Consider the following 13,727-nt stretch of genomic DNA (forward strand, 5'->3'; position numbering starts at 1 on the left):
GAGCTGTGAGCCTGTAGCAAGGAAAGGAAGAGGACGGCTGACTGTAAGAAGTGGGGAGCAGACCCTTAAATAGCATCGGCTCCCGCGCGGCAGCGCTGGGTACTGAAGATTTGTGAAGCACAACTGCAGGTGACTAGGGGCGGAAGAGGCAGAGAGGGGCGGTCCCCGGGAAGTCTGCTTTTGGTTCAGGCTGGGTTCTGCTCAACGCCTGGCTTTCCTATTTTTTGTTGATTGAGCAGTCAAGTACATTAACTTTTTCGTCCCCACCCCCTACATCTGAAACAAGAATTTCACAAAATAATACTCATGCCTATTGATCTACACGTTCGTATGATATGCTAATTTACAGTATTGTATTCTTTAAACCTGTTTGGGGTTTTGTTCCAGTTTTCATTTTCAAACCCCATTAATGTAATCAACTCTCAGTTTGAGAAAACAGCTTATTTTACTTAAAGTGGAAATTCAGAAATAACACTGCCTGGCATTGCAATCTTTTTACTCTAGTGTAAACAGTGAAATTTTAAATTTCTGTATATCTGTAAAGGGGTTTTCTAAATGTTAATATTTTAGAAATGTTATCTCTCTATAGTTATAAAGATATATAAAAGTATATATTTTGACTATACAATTGTGTTATGTAATTGTTATTTCTGACTTTTTAAATAAATTACAGACATTTATCTCTTCTTTAAGTATTTTAATGTGTATTTCCTAAAAATAAGGACAATATAACTATAGTAAAATGATCAATTACAAGACACTAATATTGGTAAGGTAGTTTTTCATAATTTTTTACTGTCTTCAAGTTTTGATGAATATCTCAATAATCTTTGTTATGGCATGATAAGAATAACAAAACCATCCACACTTCAGGGTTATATATTTGGTTTCCATGTCTCTTTCTTTAATTTGAAAAAGATCTTTGGGAGTAGGAGGTGTGTGTGTGTGTGTGTGTGTGTGTGTGTGTGTGTGTGTGTGTGTGTTATGTGGTTTGCACATGTACATGAAGATGTGTGGAGACTAGAAGCTAATATCAATGTCTTTCTTGCCAGCTTTCCACCCCCTTATTCGAGGCAAAGCCTCTCTCTGACCCTTAAACTCTTAAACTTGCAGGTTATCTAAACTGGATGGTCAGTAAGTTCCATCTGCCTGTGTCAGGCTCTCTTGCACTAGGATTACAGGTAAATTGGCTGCAGCTTTTTACCTAGATTCTAGAAATCTGAATTCAAACCCTATGCTTGCTTGACAAATAACTTTACAAACAGAGCCCTCTCAACCTCTTGGAATTTTGTTGTTTCTTTTGTTGTTAGTTTTTGATATCTTTGAACCACACATAGTTAGAGTATTTTTTTTAATGGCTCTTAAATCATTTGTCTACTATACAGTACAGTAACAAATTACCCTACGATTAGTAGTGGCTTAAGTGAGACTAAATAGTACCTTCCAGTATGTACTATCATGATTTGGAGGCAATTTAGCTAGACTGGCAGTTTTTCATCTCCCCTGATATTATGGTCCAAATGAGAGCTTACGCTACAGTCATCCAGTTGATTGGGACAGGAAAAGTCACACGGAAGATGCCCAGTTGCTGTTGACTGGATTCCTCATTTCTTCACCATGTGCATGTGGTCATTGGGCTGCTGGGTAGCAGGAACTGAAAATTCTCACCTCATGGCAGCTAACTTCTTCTAGATCAAAAAAGATCTAAGCCAGAATGTCTTCCATAATCCCCAGCAGTGGTAATATTTTGAGAATAATCTACTGATAACAAATATCAACCCTTCTCAGTGCCAGAGAGACACTATGCATGAATGGGAATACTGGGAGTCAGAAATGAAGAGGCACCATCATGAAGGCTGGTTACCAGCATCACTCAGTTTGGTTTGATATGTTTTTTCACAATTAGATTGAAATTTTATATTTTGAGGTAGAGATATCATGGGATAGATGCTGTGTGCTTATCTGGAGGTACATGTTGCCTGATGTTCCTTTTTATTGGTAGTAGTAATTTTTATCACATAAGCAGGTTTCTGTCAAGTTTCTGTAGTGTAAAATTACTATTATTTATTTTTATTTTATTAGTAATCATTATTACCTTTAACAAATTATATTTATTAACATATTAACAAGTTATTGTTATCATATTATTAAAGTTACCTTATTATTAACAAATACTTTGGGGAGGAATATTTCACAACTTTATAAGTACCTCACTTAAAAACCAAATTTTGACCCTAATTTTAAATCCTTGATGATTTTTGTCTTAGAGGAATGGGTACAGAAAATGGACATTTACACAATGGAGTACTAGTCGGCTATTAAAAACAATGAATTTATGAAATTCTTAGGCAAATGGATGGATCTGGAGGATATCATCCTGAGTGAGATAACCCAATCACAAAAGAACACACATGATATACACTCACTGATAAGTAGATATTAGCCCAGAAACTCAAAATACCCAAAATACAATTTGCAAAACACATGAGACTCAAGAAGAAGGAAGACCAAAGTGTGGATACTTCGATCCTTCTTAGAAGGGGGAAAAATACCCATGGAAGAATTTTCAGAGACAAAGTTTGGAGCAGAGACTGATGGAATGACCATCCACAGACTGCCCCACCTAGAGATTCATCCCATATACAACCACCAAACCCAGACACTATTGTGGATGCCAACAAGAGCTGGCTCACAGGAGCCTGATATAGCTGTCTCCTGAGAGGCTCTGCCAGTGCCTAACAAATACAGAAGTGGATGCTCTCAGTCATCCATTGGATGGAGCACAGGGTCTCCAATGAAGGAGCTAGAGAAAGTACCCAAGGAGCTGAAGGGGTCTGCAGCCCTATAGGAGGAACAACAATATGAACTAACCAGTACCCACAGAGCTCCCAGGGACTAAACCACCAATCAAATAAAACACATGGTGGGACTTGTGTCTCTAGCTGCATATGTAACAGAGGATAACCTAGTCGGCCATCAATGGGAGGAGAGGCCCTTGGTCTTGAGAAGGTTCTATGCCCCAGTATAGGGGAATGCCAGGGCCAGGAAGCATGAGTAGGTGGGTTGGGGAACAGGGGAAGGGGATAGGGGATTTTCAGAGAGGAAACTAGGAAAGGGGATAGCATTTGAAATGTAAGTGAAGAAAATACATAAAATATATATTATATAAATATATATTTCACCATAATGAGAATGTTATTAAACCAGTGAGAGGAATTCACCTATTTTTGTGAAAAAAATTGTCTTACTTTATTAGTACACTTATGACTCCCAAATGACATTCAACCATTACTTTTATATTTATTAATTGGCATCCCACTACAAAGAAAAGCTTTCTCAAAAAAAAGAAAGAAAGAAAGAAAGAAAGAAAGAAAGAAAGAAAGAAAGAAAGAAAGAAAGAAAGAAAGAAAGGAAGGGAGGGAGGGAGGGAGGGAGGGAGGGAGGAAGGAAGGAAGGAAGGAAGGAAGAAAGAAAGAAAGAAAGAAAGAAAGAAAGAAAGAAAGAAAGAAAGAAAGAAAGAAAGAAAGAAAGAAAGAAAGAAAGAAAGAAAGAAAGAAAGAAAGAAAGGAAAGAAAAGCTTTCTCTTCTATTTGTTTATTCATTCATTTTTGTATGAAATTAGTATCTATATCAATGTGAACTTATTTATTCAATGAGACATGATCTGTTACTGAAGTTATTTATTTTAATTTACAAATTGTTCCTGATATGCCCCGTAGAAGATCTCAAAGTAGTTTCTGTTTCCTTTTTTGATCCAGTTCCTATAAATTTTTGAGTACTTCCTTGTGTTCAGGTAAAACAAAAAGCCCTAAACTCAGATTTCTAGACCCACCATTGGAATTCACTCTTTCTCTAAGAAATGATGGTTCTTCCTCCTCCTCCTATCTACTTCCCCAACCCCCCTCCTTCTTCTCTTTCATCTTATCAAGGTGAACGTTTTCATTTTGCTTTTCTCATGATGATTAGAATCAAAACTCTGAACACTACATTCATGACTAGTGGAGCACCATTGCTTCTTTACTTTCTCAGCAGACACAACAAGAACAAGTATGCATGAAGAATCAAAAGTAGTCCTGTGTCTATGTAAACCTTTTCCTTTCTTAAATCTGCCTTTGATTCATACTGTGCCTTCCAATTTCAGCCTATTATCATCGATTTTCCCCACCTTATCTTATATCTATATTTGTAACTCTGTTCTCCAAAGGCAAGTTACTTAGTTCTACAGTATATTTACTTATTTACTCTAGAGAGAAAATATAGGTTGCTAAAATTATCATGGCATTTGTTTATAGCTTAAACTGTGTAAATTAAGTATTTTCCTCCAGTGTGATGGTGTTAATCATTTAGATTGACTTATTTCTCTTTGTATTACATTTTAGTTTATATTTTGTCATTTTTACTTAGGAAAAAACCATAGTTTTAAATATCAGAACTGTATGAAAATGTATGATTAGAGAAATGCCTCTTCTGTTTGTTGTATTCAGTATTTTCTTATTTATCTCTCCTCTTTTTCCCCAATGAGTAGACACATATTTGTGTTCTTATTTCTTTTTCACAGGTAAAAGAAAGCATGCTATACATAGGTACGCCTTTACTTTTTTTTTTACTTAACAAATATATTAGACTTTGCCACATATAGAGTAAAAAATATGCCTTACTCCATTTATTGATGCATGGCACTTCATTGAATGGGTGAATTATGATTTATTCAGCCATTTTCTTATATGAACATGTTAGGTCGTTCAATAAAAACTCTTGATATTATCAATCTCCAATCCTCAATCAAGAGGCATAGGCTGGCAGGTGAGATTAGAAAACAAGATTCTTTTTACTTTTATTTTTCTGTTGTTGGATGTATACATTCAATTAAAATTTTCATAAATGAAATTGCTTGGCCAAATGGAAAACATTCATATAGTTTTGTTAGCTAATGACAAATTCCCTTTAAAAGTTGTGTAAATACCCATTCTGTTGTAGAATTCTGTCCTCTAGACATGACATGATTACATGACTGTTGCTTTTTAAATATCAGAACAGCTGCAGTTATGCATAGGAGGTTCATAAGGCATACAAAGTTCCACTTCTCTGTGAGAATATGTATGTGGTAAACATTTTCTAAAGTGGGAGATTTAATTTCTTCAGTAGCAACTATAATATAGTGTGCCTATGTTCCTGTCGGAAATCCCATTTAAACTCATTGGTTCATCAAGCTAAACTTACGTGGGATCTTTCATGGATATAGCATTGACACCCTAATATATAAAATGAATAGTATTTGTTCATGACTTCCTAGGAAGAGTCAACACAAGTAGTATATAAATTGGGTTTGTAAGGTGCTAAACCTCTCAGGAGGGGATAAAGAAAGGCAAGGCACATGGTAAGATCTATCTCAGTCCCTACAAAACTAAAGTGGCAAAAATAGGTCAAAGTTGAGTTCCTGGAGGAAAGAAAATTGATAGAAAGCTGAATTTGATGCTTTTGAAACTTCAGAAGACTTTAAGGTCTGAGTAATAGTTCAATAAAAGGGTAAAAGAGGCATGAGTATTTCCTTCTACACTTTCTGCTGGGGTTAAGATTGAAAACCTCCTTAGCCATTCCCCTAAAGAACTAACCAAGGGCTACTAGGGCTAAACAACGCTCTTTCAGGACTTCTATAAATGTGTGAAATACTTATACTTTAGTGGATACATACACTATGTGTATATTAATTTATGATTTTGAACAATGGGTAGCAATAGATTCATATGGAGATAGAATAATAACAGTAAAAAGGACTTAGTTTGTCCCAAGGATGGAGTATTATCTCTTCTGCGAGTATACTGTGGTCATTTTTCTCTTGCCAGAAAATATTCTGGAGATGGATGAACTGATAATACACGTCTTGCATACCATGGTTAGAGAGCTTCTCCTGGGGATAAGAATTTTAAGGTACTCATGTGTGGTTGGGTTTCTTTAGTGCCCAAAGGGAGGCAAATAATAGATAACACTGGTTAATTGGGAATACGATAAAGTTACAAAAATCATCAACTAATTAGAAAAGGTAGAGATTATTTGTTTTGACATTTTAAAAGCCTTGTGGGGCCGGTAAATAAAAGAGATGACTCATAGAAAATGAGCATTGATTGTAGAGAGCTAAATAAAGTATACCTGTTATCCATCCTAATACCAAATTGCTCGTTTCTCACACACACACACACACACACACACACACACACACTGGGACATGTCCATGCTACATTGGACAATGTTAGCATTTTTTAAGAATATTCCTTTAGTTACTACATCCCAAGACTTGGAATAGATAGCTGTTTACCTTCCTCAATTTCATCTTCAGGGTTTGTTATGTGTGGGTTATGTGATCTGTAGCTTAGGATATGTCTTATTATCCTGCAAGCCCATATAAAAGGCTTAATTATATAGTTTATTCAATGACATCCTTTGAGAGTCTCCAAGATTTAGAAAAAGTATCTTGAAGATACACAAATGCACCTACAGAAGTGAGGGTAGGAAGTCAGGCCATACAAGGTGTGAGGGTCAGGCACAACTGTGAAATTCTTTAGACTATGGTAGTTAGGTAAGATGTGTACAATACCTATCAGGCTTATTGATAAAATTCTGTATCAGCTTGTGTCTGTGAATGAGAAACTACTGCGGGTATTTGTGGAGCTACTTAGGGGAACTGCTGCATTATCATAGCCATCTTGCTTAAAATGTTCATCCTTTATAAGACTTGATAAAAAGAAGTTCCACATGGGATACAAGTAAATCTCAAGAGGCTTTTGAGCAAGCTAGGATACTCATAGGACAGGCTAATCTGTGTGCCTCAATACTTTTGATGTCAAATTTATGCTGGAAGTTAATAGAAGCTCATAGGGCTACTGCAAGAACTGAAATAGAGAAACTGAGTAAACAACTCCTATAGAATATTGTTTGTAGTCATGGAAAGATATAAAAGCTTGGATGTAGCACTAGAACAACAATTGTTAACAGTATATAAGGCATGTCAACAGACAGGATCCATATAGATTCAACTTCAGTAAAAGTTAAAACAGCATATCCAGTTGTGGACCAGACTTAAGGCCTTCAACCCAGCCTCTTTATGTGCTAGCACATAAATCAAACTCTGAAAATGGCATTCATATTTATAGAAATGTAGTTTGGTGTCCACAAGTTCTGCCACTGGTGCCATGCAGATTGCTCTGGAATCAATTTCTTTTCAAGCTGTTGAGCCTCCTTGAATTAATGGAACCAAAAACCAAACTAATCAAAGTGCTATATGGAATTCTGGCCATGTCCATAATTGCTTGGTGAATGATGGCTCAGTGAAGGGCACCAGACAAGGATGAATGGCTCTGTCAATACGAATGAGCACAGACATCATATGGTTTACCCTGAAGCTGCTCTAAAGGACATCGTGATTTTAATACCCTTGGATGTTTGCTATTTTCCTTCCTCCCTGTCACAGATATGGGCAGCTAGACAGGGAGTTTTGGAGGACACTTGAAATAAGCATACTACAGTCTGGGGAAAGGGAGCTTTTCTAATGCCCAGAGTCTGCTGTCAACAAGCACAAGCAGCACAAAACAGCTTATAAACACATTTTACAACACATTCCTTACAGTGTAGCTGCCTGTAAGTTGCTCATGCTTCTGTAAATTGCTACAACTAACCCCAATTAAGTCCATTGTGCAAGAAGCTACACTTGATGGAATAATTTTTTGGTCTGTTGTTACCCTATCTGGGGTAAACAGAAATAGGCACCCCATGAAAAAAATCCTGCATGCAGCATCTTTCTACTAAGAATACTTTTGAACACTTGTTTCCACCGAGTCTGTGTCACTTTCTTTAAAAAAATATTTTGCTAATTAATTGAAAATTTCATTCAATATATTTTGATCATATCTATCCCTTCCATGGTTCACCTCCACATCCCTATCCACTCAACTTCATGGTCCTTAAGAAAAAAGAACCCCAAAGTTTCATCCAGAACAATTCATACCACCCAAATACTCTTGCATATGTGACCATTCCCTGGAGTGTGGTCATACCCTTAAAGAAAACTAATGCTCATTTTTTAAGGGCTTGAACTGCCTACATATTGCCAAGAACACATGTTGGAGTGGTGGGCATACTGCTTGGCAAACAACCCACAAATTACTTTAAGATAAACAAGCCAGTTTCTTCAATACTAATTTTCCCCAATAAGGTATTTTGAAAGTCACCAGTGCAATGTCTTATTCCCAATTTACAGTCTAACCCTGTGACTTGCAATGTGGTTATATTGCATACGACACAAAAGTTGTATGTACACAAATAGAAATAAACTTATAGAGACTTCTTATAAAAGTATTCTGCGCCGTTAGTTTAAAGAACAAAGAGGAACTGCTTATTTCAGGGGATTTCCATGCTGTCATTTGGTGTACAGAATGTTGATCACTTAAGAGTGAAAGAAGTTCATTCATTTCATGAGAAAAAACATTCTTTCCTTTTTGGAAAATAAAAATTAATGTAGTATTAGATGAGAGTAATCAGGGTCTAGACCATGGTTAAGATTATTCCTTTCTTCTTTCAGCCTATCTCAGTATGAGAGTGGGTAGATATTGAAACCAACACCTCCTAAGTAAACTACCACAGAATATTTATTTTCTTTAATTTTAATTTTTTTTTGTGTATGCATGTGAGTTTATGCTGTGTGTGTGTGTGTGTGTCCATGGAGGCCTGAAAAGAGGACTAGGACCTATAGCTTTAGTTAAAGTTAGTTGTACATCAGAATATGTGAGAAGTGAACTTGATCATTCTGGGAGAGCAGCAAGTGCTCTTAACTACTGAACCACCTCTCCTACCTGTCTCAGAATAGTTCTACCTACACTGTACATGAACACACTCTAGTGAACATACTCTAGTGAACACTGCAGCTTTAACACAAGAAGGTGTTGCTGGTGGTGATAATAGCTGTGGTGATCTAGAGAAAATGGGGCAAAGCCATTTATAGAGGCTTTCTGGTCCCTAACACTACAGGCATTCCATGATTATTTCTGCTTTTATTACTTTGAGGTCAAAACTAAGGATATTTTTCTGTCATTTGGAGCAAACTTCCTGCAAAACTCATAGATTTTTGCATCCTATTTGACCATATTTAACCTATCTCTGATATTTTATTTATAGGATACTAAAAACAAGGTATTGGTCACTCAGTGTTCCTAGGTATGCAGAATACCCAATCAAATAACTCTTGGTGCTTTAGGGATGGAGATTGGTACCATTATGGCACCCATGGCTGCATCCTGACCATAATCCAGAAGAGTAACTGGAGGCTAGTAAGTAGTGAGAGAGGCTGTCCCCACGCTCTAGATTTCAATATTCTTTCTTAGTTGCTCTTTGTTTCTTTGACTTGATACTTATCCAACTTTTTGTCTAAACAGAGATCATTGGCTTCTAGAAGATGCTGGCTAGTCGTGTTTCATCATCCAGTCACACATGCAGAAATCCTTCATTCTTCTTCCAAACCTAGAATTCACATAAATAGAACGTTAATAATCTAAATTATGGGTGACAGTGAAATTCCAAACAATGACTTAATTTTTCAAAAGTCTCTAATTTGAATTAGAAATGAAAATGTAGATAGAAATTAAGTTTTTTTAAAAAGACCCAAAGGATATGCATGGTATGTACTCACTGATAAGTGGATATTAGATATAAAGCACAGAATACCCATACTATATCCCACTGACCCAAAGGAGTTAAACAGAAAGGAAGGCCCAAGCAAGGATGCTTGAATCATACTTAGACTGAAGAACAAAATAGTCATAGGAGACAGAGGGAAGTGGGTAGGGGAGGGGAAAGGAAGGAGAATGGGGAGGCAGATGTGGGGAGAGACAGTAGAGAGACCCAGAGAGCCAGGAGAATGAATGGAAATCTGTAGTTGTCAAGAGCTGGGAGGTGGGGAAAATCTTTAGAAAATCCCAGAGACATGAGATGGGAGAGGCTCCCAGGAGTCAATGCAGGTGACCTTAGCCTAGATGCCTAACAGTGGGGACATGGAGCCTGGCGAGGACACCTCCTATAGCCAGGCAGGACCCCCAGTGGAGGGATAAAAACACCCCCACACACACACAACATTTGACACAAAATGTATCCTATCTAAGAGAAATGCAGGGACAAAGATGAGCAGAGACTGAAGGAATGGCCAACCAATAACTGGCCCAACTTGAAACTCATCCCAAGGCAAGCACCAATCCTTGACATTATTAATGATACTCTGTTATGCTTGCAAACAGGAACCTACCACAACTGTCCTGAGAGGCTCTTACCAGCAGCTGACTGAAACAAACACTGTTACCCACAGCCAATTATTGGACAGAGGTTAGGTAATCTTATGGAACAGTTGGGGGAAGGATTAAAGGCCCTGAAGGGGATGGGAACCCCACAGGAGGACAAACAGAGTCAACTAACCTGGACCTCTAGGAGTTCTCAGAGACTGATTCACCAACAAAAGAACAAACATGGGATGGAATGAGGCACCCAGTATATGTGTAGCAGATGTGCAGCACAGTCTCCATGTGCCCCACCCCCAACAACTGGAGCAGAGGCTTGCCCTAAAGCTGTAGCCTGACTGTGGTATCTGTTCCCCAACAGGGCTGCCTTGTCTGGCCTCAGTGGGAAAGGATGCACTTAATCTTGCATAGATGTGTCAGAGTGGGGAGATATCCAGGGGGGCTGCTCTCTCAGAAAAGAAGGGGAGGGAAATGAGGGAGGGTCTCTGTGATGGGGGAACCAGGAGGGGCAGCTTTTGTGTGTAAATAAATGAATACATAAATAGAAATTAAAGGAAAAAGAATTAACCACAACAAAAAAGGTATTTTACTGAATTTAAATATTGACTGAAGAAAGAGACATATTATACATATTATTTATTGAAATATCCATCTACCCATCATCTGTTTATCTATCTATTATTACAGAAATGAATGAAACAGGATTTGGAAAAGGCAATTTGTTTCGAATTGAAAGCAAAAATATTTTTGCAAGTTGGGGTTCAGTTTGTATATTATGAAAAATTAGAGATGGGCTGGCCAGATGATTAAACAGCACTTCTTCTTTTGCAGAAGACCTGGATTTGGTTTCCAGCACCCATATAAGTATCTCACTTTGTCTATACCTCCAGTTCCAGGGAATCTGACATTCTGTTCTGGCCTCCATGAACACCAGACAGGGTCACAACGTGCATATATACATGCAAGCAAACGCTCATACTCATAAAACAAAAATTAGTTACTCCTTAAAATAAAAATTAAAATGAGAAGTTACAGAGGTCATTTCTCAATATTAGAAATAAAACAAGTGAACTAATTTTTAACTGGAATTTTAAGAGCTGTTGAAGATTGTAGGTAGTGTTTCTATTACTGTCATTTACTACCCTGTGCAGTGACCTCTATAGATTTATTTTGTTCTCATTTTAAAAGCTATAAGTTAACAACTGGTAACAAAAAAAAAAACAGTATAATTATCCTTGAAAATTCTTTTCCATTATAGGAGTGATAATCTCTATTAAAAATTGTTAAACTTATTAAAAATTTTTTAATTCCTGTAAGAGCCCCAAGTCAGCATTCTCATTTGAGTTTATAGAACTTAAAGATCAAAATAACTCTTTTGCTGTAAACTCAAAAGCAATAAAATGCAGTAACAATAAACTTAATAAAATATTTTATAAATAATTTTCAAGGCTTATTTAAAAATTTCCCAAATCTTTGGGCATGCGATACTGTGTGAGACTATAATATTTTAACATACATTTGTGATTTATATATATGTATGGTATGGAGTAATGAGATCTAAAATTTACAAATGCAAAATATAGATAAAAAGGTAAAAGTTCATTAATGATCTAAAACTTAAAACATAAAACAGTAAGGACTTAGTCTGATGAAACACATTTACAAATGTTCTGTTTTATTTTAAATTACTGCTGTTATAGGAGAAGGACATGTAAAGACAGTGGCTAAGCCGCTATGGGATATAGACAGCACATCATCCTGTAAACTTACATGTTCTTGTTGGCTAAAGCATGACTATGTAGAAGTTAGTAGCCATTTCAAGTTCTAGGAGTTCATTTCAAGTAATAGGAGAATGTTAGTGAACTGCTGTGTCTACACATACTCCTTATTATATTACTAGTCATTTTTTTAACCTTGTGGATGTTTTCTGATAATAATGTTCAAAGTAATAATTATCCATTGTGCTGTTCATCCAAAAAAAATAAGGTAAGGTGTAAAATGTATACTTCCTTTAAAATGATTAGACAAACAGTTTTTACTAAAGATCACTTGTTGTATACACCAGTGCTAGTTGGACTAGGGGGTGTGAAAGTTTAGCAGCCATCCTGAAAATTGACTGATGGACATTTTGCCCTGTGCTGGGAAGCCTGGCTTCCACTGTCTTTCAGTTTCTTCTTTTATTTTCCAGCCAAGCAAAACTGCATAACCACACAGAGACACTACTGCGTAGCATAGATAACTGTTATATAATATTTTTTTTATTTCTCTCTTCTAACATTAATTTTTAACCACCCTAATCTTTCACATTCCTTTCTTTCCGGTTAGCATTCCTACAATTATTACAAGTTCATTCAGTGTCATCAAAGTTTGCCATGATTTTCTCATTTCTCCTTTCTAAAGTCTGTTTGAAAAAAAATACAAAAGCTTCAATTGAACCAAAAATCAATTTGAACATACACTAAGCTACTCTACAATAGAACAGCTTTTTACATGGCTTCTTTCCAACTCCCTTTCTAGATTCAGTATTCTTTGTATTTACATTTTTAGAATGGAAAGTGCTGTTCAATGTTAAGTCATCACCCAGCACTTATGTTGTAGTTTGGAGGAAATGAACAGATAACAACTCTGTAGCATTTGTTTCTCCAAGTGTAGAGAGTAAAGCTGCCAGCTTCCAAACTGCAGTTTCTTTGAAGACAGTGTTCACTCCCACACAGAAAGCCTTCCCCAAAAGATTTTATATATCATACTCATTCTTGGGGTTTTTGAGAGTCAAATGGACTCTGTGAAGTTTAAATGATGATTCTTCAAGAGAGCTGGTATACCATTCCACCATCTGCTACTCACTTCTGTTGTGGTTTTAACTGCCATTACTCATAAGTTTTGGCCCTCATAGGATTGATATTCTGACAAGTCACATACAAGAAGGGTAGTGATATCTTTACATTGTATCAATTTGTTATTTTGTCCATTCAATAAATATATTGAACACATAATATGGCTTAGAAATTATTCTCAAGCTGAGTGGAATAAGCAAGTCTCCTTTTAGTGTAGTATGTGATACTAAACATTAACAGAAGGCTCCAGCCTCTCAAGTATTCCATATATGCTCCAGTTCCCTGCAGATTTCAGCGTTGTGGAAACCCCATTCTTTCTGGAAAGCACCTTGTAGGATGGCAGGAGATGGTGCAAGTCATCTCTGTCATAACCCAATCCATTTCAAGAGACAGATTTTATCTAATTGACAGGATGGGAAGTTCAGAAAAGCAGTGAAAGTCATACTGCTTTGCTGTTGAAATAGAATAACTCTCTTCATTCGCACTGTTTTATCCCAGTCTTTGCAAGTATTGCTCTACTTGTTTTTGTGTAACAAATATTTTAAGATGCTAAAAATGATCAACATAGTACACATTTATGTGTGAAAATGCCAAAACAAAACTCATTATTTTGTATTAT

Source organism: Mus caroli, unplaced genomic scaffold (genome assembly GCF_978045245.1).
Source record: "Mus caroli unplaced genomic scaffold, Mus_caroli_1 scaffold_1, whole genome shotgun sequence".
NCBI classification, from domain to species: domain Eukaryota; kingdom Metazoa; phylum Chordata; class Mammalia; order Rodentia; family Muridae; genus Mus; species Mus caroli.